Genomic DNA, 6,102 nt, shown 5'->3' with positions numbered 1-6,102 from the left:
ATATTTTTTCAATATTTGACTGAAAACTATTGCTTCAAAGTATAAATAAGTACGTTTTTAGTATATATTTTGATAATAAATTTGTTACAGATCTTGTTTTGATTGTATCTACAAATAATGTAATGTTTTAATTTATCCCATACAATTTATTCTCTTGATCAATTATCTTAATATAATAATACTAGCGACCCGCCCCGGCTTCGCACCGGTCCAATGCTGATACTAAATACAATACAGAAAAACTGTGAACGTTGTATATAAAAACATAGCGGCCCACTCTGGCTCGCACGGGTATAAAATATATAGCCTATGTGATTAAAATCGATCCAGTATTTTTGATTTATTCATTACTGCCCGTGGCCCGCACGCGTTAAATTTGGAGTAAAACCCCTTTCCCTATACCATGAAGATTTCCTGCTATCTTTGGAATATCTAAATTCATACACTACATTTTTACTTATTTACTTTTTACATTTTTAACTATTTATTTTATTTTTACACATCACATTAGAAACCTCAAAAATAGCAGTACTTCTCCACTATTTAATGGAGGTTATTATACATATAAACCTTCCTCTTGAATCACTCTATCTATTAAAAAAACCCGCATCAAAATCCGTTGCGTAGTTTCAAAGATTTAAGCATACAAAGGGACATACGGACATAGGGACAGAGAAAGCGACTTTGTTTTATACTATGTAGTGATACACATTCATTCACAGTTATATAGGCACACCATACATTCAAGCCAGTACACATATATATATTAATTTAATAACTATAATCTGTTTTAATGTCCTACTAATAGCTAAAGTTTTTTTTTTGGTTCTGTATTGCCTTTTTTTCTTTTATTTATTTTTGTTTATTTTTTTATTCATTCACTATATTAACAGTTAAAGCTACCATAATCGACCGGTAACTACTACTAATATAATTAAGTTGTCGATCTTTCTGCGTATGCCCGTCAATAGAGCCAAAAAAATTTTCATAAAACATTTTTTAATTTTGTTTTTGTAAACTAAATTGTGACTACAAGTTGATATCAAATATTTACAAAAGACAGACAGAGCATGAAATTAAACAGCCGACGATGGCCAGTACAAACAGCAAAATGGCGGCTAATTGAAGCCGAAATATGTTGTTATCCCTACTTTTTAACTACATTTGTCAAGTTATCCGTTTAGTACAAGAGACGGTATAAGAACTTCAACCATCTGATAACCATAAGAGATATATTTTGTATGAAATTTTATTGATTTATAAACACGCGTATCATAGTTTTTCTAACGAAAATAATCATGGCTATTATTAATTAAATTAATTTTAGTTGATAATTTTCACGAGAACGTTTCTTGCAGACAAGCCTATACTATTATTTTCGTAATTAAATTATCTTTTTTCTGATATCAATGTCGATTGGTGAACAGATCGGTTTAGACCTGTTCATACCGTAGGAATAGGGAAACCGATATAACCGATTCCCTGCAAAAAAACGTTCATGAAAAAATTTACTAAAATTAATTTAGTTAAAGATAGCCATGAACACTTTTCGATACAAAAACTTTGATAGATTTTGTTATAAATCAATAGAATTTAATAACAAATATATCTCCTCTGGTTATCAGATGGATGAAGATCCACCTTTACTTATATACTCTCTCTTAGACCATTTAGATTTAATAAAATAAAAACTTAAAACAAGACCTCTAAATGATGAAAAAACTGCTCATTTTTATAAACTGCTGCTCGATAATGAAATTTTCTGTAGCTAGATTTTAAGAAATAATAGTTTTAAAAAATTTAATTGTTTAATAAAGAACGAAATTTGGGATTAAAATATATGTATGCTTACTAAATAGCCACTGTCGAAACTTCATATTGAAATATTTTATCTATACAATTTTTTGAGCCGTTTCGTTACTAATTTGACCCCTGGTATATAAAATTAATGGATAAAGTAGAGTAAGATGAAGCAAGATCTGATACCGAGATAACATTGGGATGCAATATTGAAATATTCCATCAATATACGATTAAAGGCATTTCGTATAGTTTTACAGAAATGAATCATAAGCTCGTTATGAATCGATGAATATGAGAAGCTCGTTATGACTAGATTTTTCATTTTTTAATATTTCAACGTAAAATAGTAACTTTCTTGTAAGAGAACTTTCAGAAATTTTCTAGTAATAGTTTTTTGTCCGTTTTTTCGTCAACATAAAGACTTAAAATTATGGTTGTTAAGTCTGATAAATCTAAAGATGTGATACTTGATCCAACAGTACGTTTTGAAGAGAACTCATCACAAGCAGAAAGTGTTGATTTGGAGAAGGCAGTAATCAATGAACCCTATGTCGTGGACTTGACTAGAAGATATCAGATTAACCCTAAAACATTATAGTTATTGGCCTGCTCTTTGGTACGGGTGGAGTAATTCCAACATTCACATTGAATACTGTTGTTGAATTTGATTTATCTAGAAAAACCCTCTCAGATATTAGCCTATAAATCAAGAGACGGCTAGATCTCACAGTCGAGCAAAACTCTCTCTCTCTCTCTGTGAGGATATGTGTGAATGGATGCTATCAAATTGCTGCCAAAATAAAAAGTATTTAAAAATAATTATTTGAACTTTTTCTGAAGGCATTCAATAAGTGTTATTTTGATACCTAAAACTGCGGCCTGGCTCAAAGTCAAACATCATACAGCAGCAAAGATAGGCTAATGTCAAGCAGGTGTATAACGTTGTGAAATATTCGCCTTTTTATCTGGGAAAAGCTTAAGTTTAAATGTAGAAAATCAAACTGTCTCTGCAAAATGTTTATCAAACGTTTAATATAAAATACGTTTTAACAATAACTTTAAGGATCTTCAGAGTATATACTTCAAAACTTTTTAGCCACGCTTTATAATAATTACATTTTTTTTTTATACAGTATTAAAATAGTAAAAATCTACAATCTTAAAATTAACAGGGCTAATACACAAAAGACAATAAAGCCAGCACTGCGAACTAGTAATAAATAAAAGCATAAATCAATAAACTAGACAAGTTTTTCAAATTTAGGACCTTTGCTACTACTTTTTGAAATAATAAATAAATTTCGTAGACAAGTCTAATCTTTATTTATTTACATAAAATGAACGTTATGTATGTATATGTATTATGTATGTATGTATAGAACTCTACGATTCATTAAATATTAAAATGCAATTTAAACATTAATTTAGAACATTTCTACAAATAAATTCTTCATAAATTCAGTACCATATACTGGGTGTTCCAAACCACCCGTCCAGGCTGATTATTCTGAATAGTTTTCAAAAAAAATTGAAACGAAAAAACACGTATCAAATATTTTTTGAAACTCTATCTAACCATACCAAAAACACCCTCCACCCTCAACCCCTGTTAGGGGTAGGGGGTGTAACTTGAAAAAATCAAATGGTAACCCCTATTTTTTTCTGCAGATTTGAATTCTTCAGAAGAAAAGACAAACATTTTGTCTAAAAAATTTTTCCCGATTTTCGGTAGATCACGCTACAATGGACAAAAATCGTTCTTTTAGATTTGGCATTAGAATTGCAGTTCAAGTGAAGGCGAGAAAAGTTTTTTGAGTCGAGAATAGTTATTTTCAATTTTGTTTTTGTTTTTTTGAAGAAAAGACTATTCTGTTTTGTTTTTCATATTTTATTATGATTTAGAAAAATTATTTTTGTAAAAATGTTTTTTTTTATTTTGGAAAGTTGAAAAAAAATTAAATCTAAAATGATTCATATCTAATTCTTTCTAAGAGCTTTATTTAGTATCCTCCCAATTGTCTAGTGGTTTACCTCAATTACCGCAATTCGACATTTTCGCTTCTCTTTTATTTTCGTTGGATTTCTAACTTTTGTGTTGCTTTTGTTTTGTTTTTGTTTTGGTTCTGTGTGTTTGTGTTTTTATTTTTTTTTTACTTTTTCGTTTTGATTTTTGTCATTGAACGGCGCAATTCTTATGCCAAATCTAAAAGAACGATTTTTGTCGATTGTAGCGCGATCTACCGAAAATCGGGAAAAATTTCTTAGACAAAATGTTTGTCTTTTCTTCTGAAGAATCCAAATCTGCAGAAAAAAATAGGGGTTTCTATTTGATTTTTTCAAGTTACACCCCCTACCCCTAACAGGGGTTGAGGGTGGAGGGTGTTTTTGGTATGGTTAGATAGAGTTTCAAAAAATATTTGATACGTGTTTTTTCGTTTCAATTTTTTTTGAAAACTATTCAGAATAATCAGCTTGGACGGGTGGTTTGGAACACCCAGTATATTCAGTAAAGGTAGACACCATCCATCGTATATTACAACAATAACATTTTATAATACGCAATATAAAGGGTACTAATTTAATATTGAAGAGAAAGTTGTGTCATTTTGTTTTTCTTTAAAATAGATTTATCGCACAATGGAAAAGGAAAAAAAATACAATAACCTTCTAACATACATTTTTATACACATATCGATGGTAGTTCACATGTGTTAGGAGTGATAAGCGAAAACAGTAATTATTAAAATTTTTTGCTCATAACGTATTGTAGATTATATAATACCTATTTAACCTAGCACAATTTCTAACAAGAAACAACAAGTGGATAATATTCTTTCCAGTTGGGTGGGGGGGGGTTGTATTTTGGAGGAGGGGAATCAATATTTGAACCAAATGGGTTAATCCTAGAATATACCAAGGAAAATAGTAACTCTTTTGTTAACTTTCGTAATTATTTGTTTGTTTGTAACTATGTTCCTGGGCGCACGTTATAGTTTTGATTTGTTTGCTGATTGGGAGGTAAAATCAAAAAAGTGTAACAAAAAAACGACACCAAAAACCCACCGTTTACACCTTGAAACCTAAATTATAAGCGATTCAGCTTGTCATGAATTTTGAGAATATGCAAAAATATTTTTATAATTTGTCAATATGTATTTTATTTGTATATACCATGTATATGAAATATACCAAGGTATACTAAGTTTAGTCCCAAATTTGTGAGGTTGAGTTCGTAAATGAGCAACATAGGTCAATTGGGTCTTAGGTCCGTAGGACCCATCTTGTAAACCGTTAGAGATAGAACAAAACTTTAAATGTAAAAAATGTTCCTTATAAAAAAATAAGCAACTTTTTCTTAAACATCAATGATTACCCGTGATAGCGCATAATATGCGCAAATTGTAGTATTATATGGGTATATCAGTTATATGTGTGTGGCATGTATGTATGTTTAATGTGACAGAGTAATCAACACTGTCTATACATAGTATTTCAACAATTAACTCAGTGAATTGTTTGTTTTCACTTGTTTTTCAATAAAAAAAATGAGTTATCAGAAGTTAAAGATAATACAGATAATTTAAAGTAAGTACAAGGAAATTTTTTGTTATATCCTAAAAAATATCCTGATCAAACCAATTGTAGGTACTGTACACACATATTGGGTTGACTACTAAATCCAAAAGTACGTCATTTTTAAACTAATATTACTTTAAATTAATATTAAATTCTTTTTTTTTTTTTTTTTGTAAAAGAAAATTCAAGTCTTAGTACGTAATTCTCACAACAAATTTATTAAGTTAAATATTTTTTGTCAAATTCAAGGCATGCCACTTTAATGGAATGTAATGTTTTTGCAATAATATGCTTTTATACCCAAAATCTTATCAAACCAGCACCGCTTGGAATTATCCGCCTATTGAGTTTGCGAAGAACTAGTAGACTTATTCTCTTGAAATACGTATTTCACGGTATTTCAAGGTAGTAATTGTTTTAAATTCTGTTGCTAAGAATCTCGCAAACTGCATTCAAAGAAAGCGTAAATATGCGGCAAATAGAATCTATATTCATTAATATCTTAGCCCGATTGAAATTTGGATTTATCAATTACGAATGTTCTTATTTGAATTAGGTCACTTTTTGAAGAGTGCATACTGGTCAAAATATTCACTTGAATGGTCGAATGAGGCTATCATGAATAACTTCTACATACATATGTAATACATGATTTATACAATTTTAAACAATATAGAAGTGAAGATTAATTTAATATTTTTCTCTTTCGAAAAATTGATTTAT

Source organism: Chrysoperla carnea, chromosome 1 (assembly GCF_905475395.1).
Source record: "Chrysoperla carnea chromosome 1, inChrCarn1.1, whole genome shotgun sequence".
NCBI classification, from domain to species: Eukaryota; Metazoa; Arthropoda; class Insecta; order Neuroptera; family Chrysopidae; genus Chrysoperla; species Chrysoperla carnea.
This window is presented reverse-complemented; position numbering follows the sequence as displayed.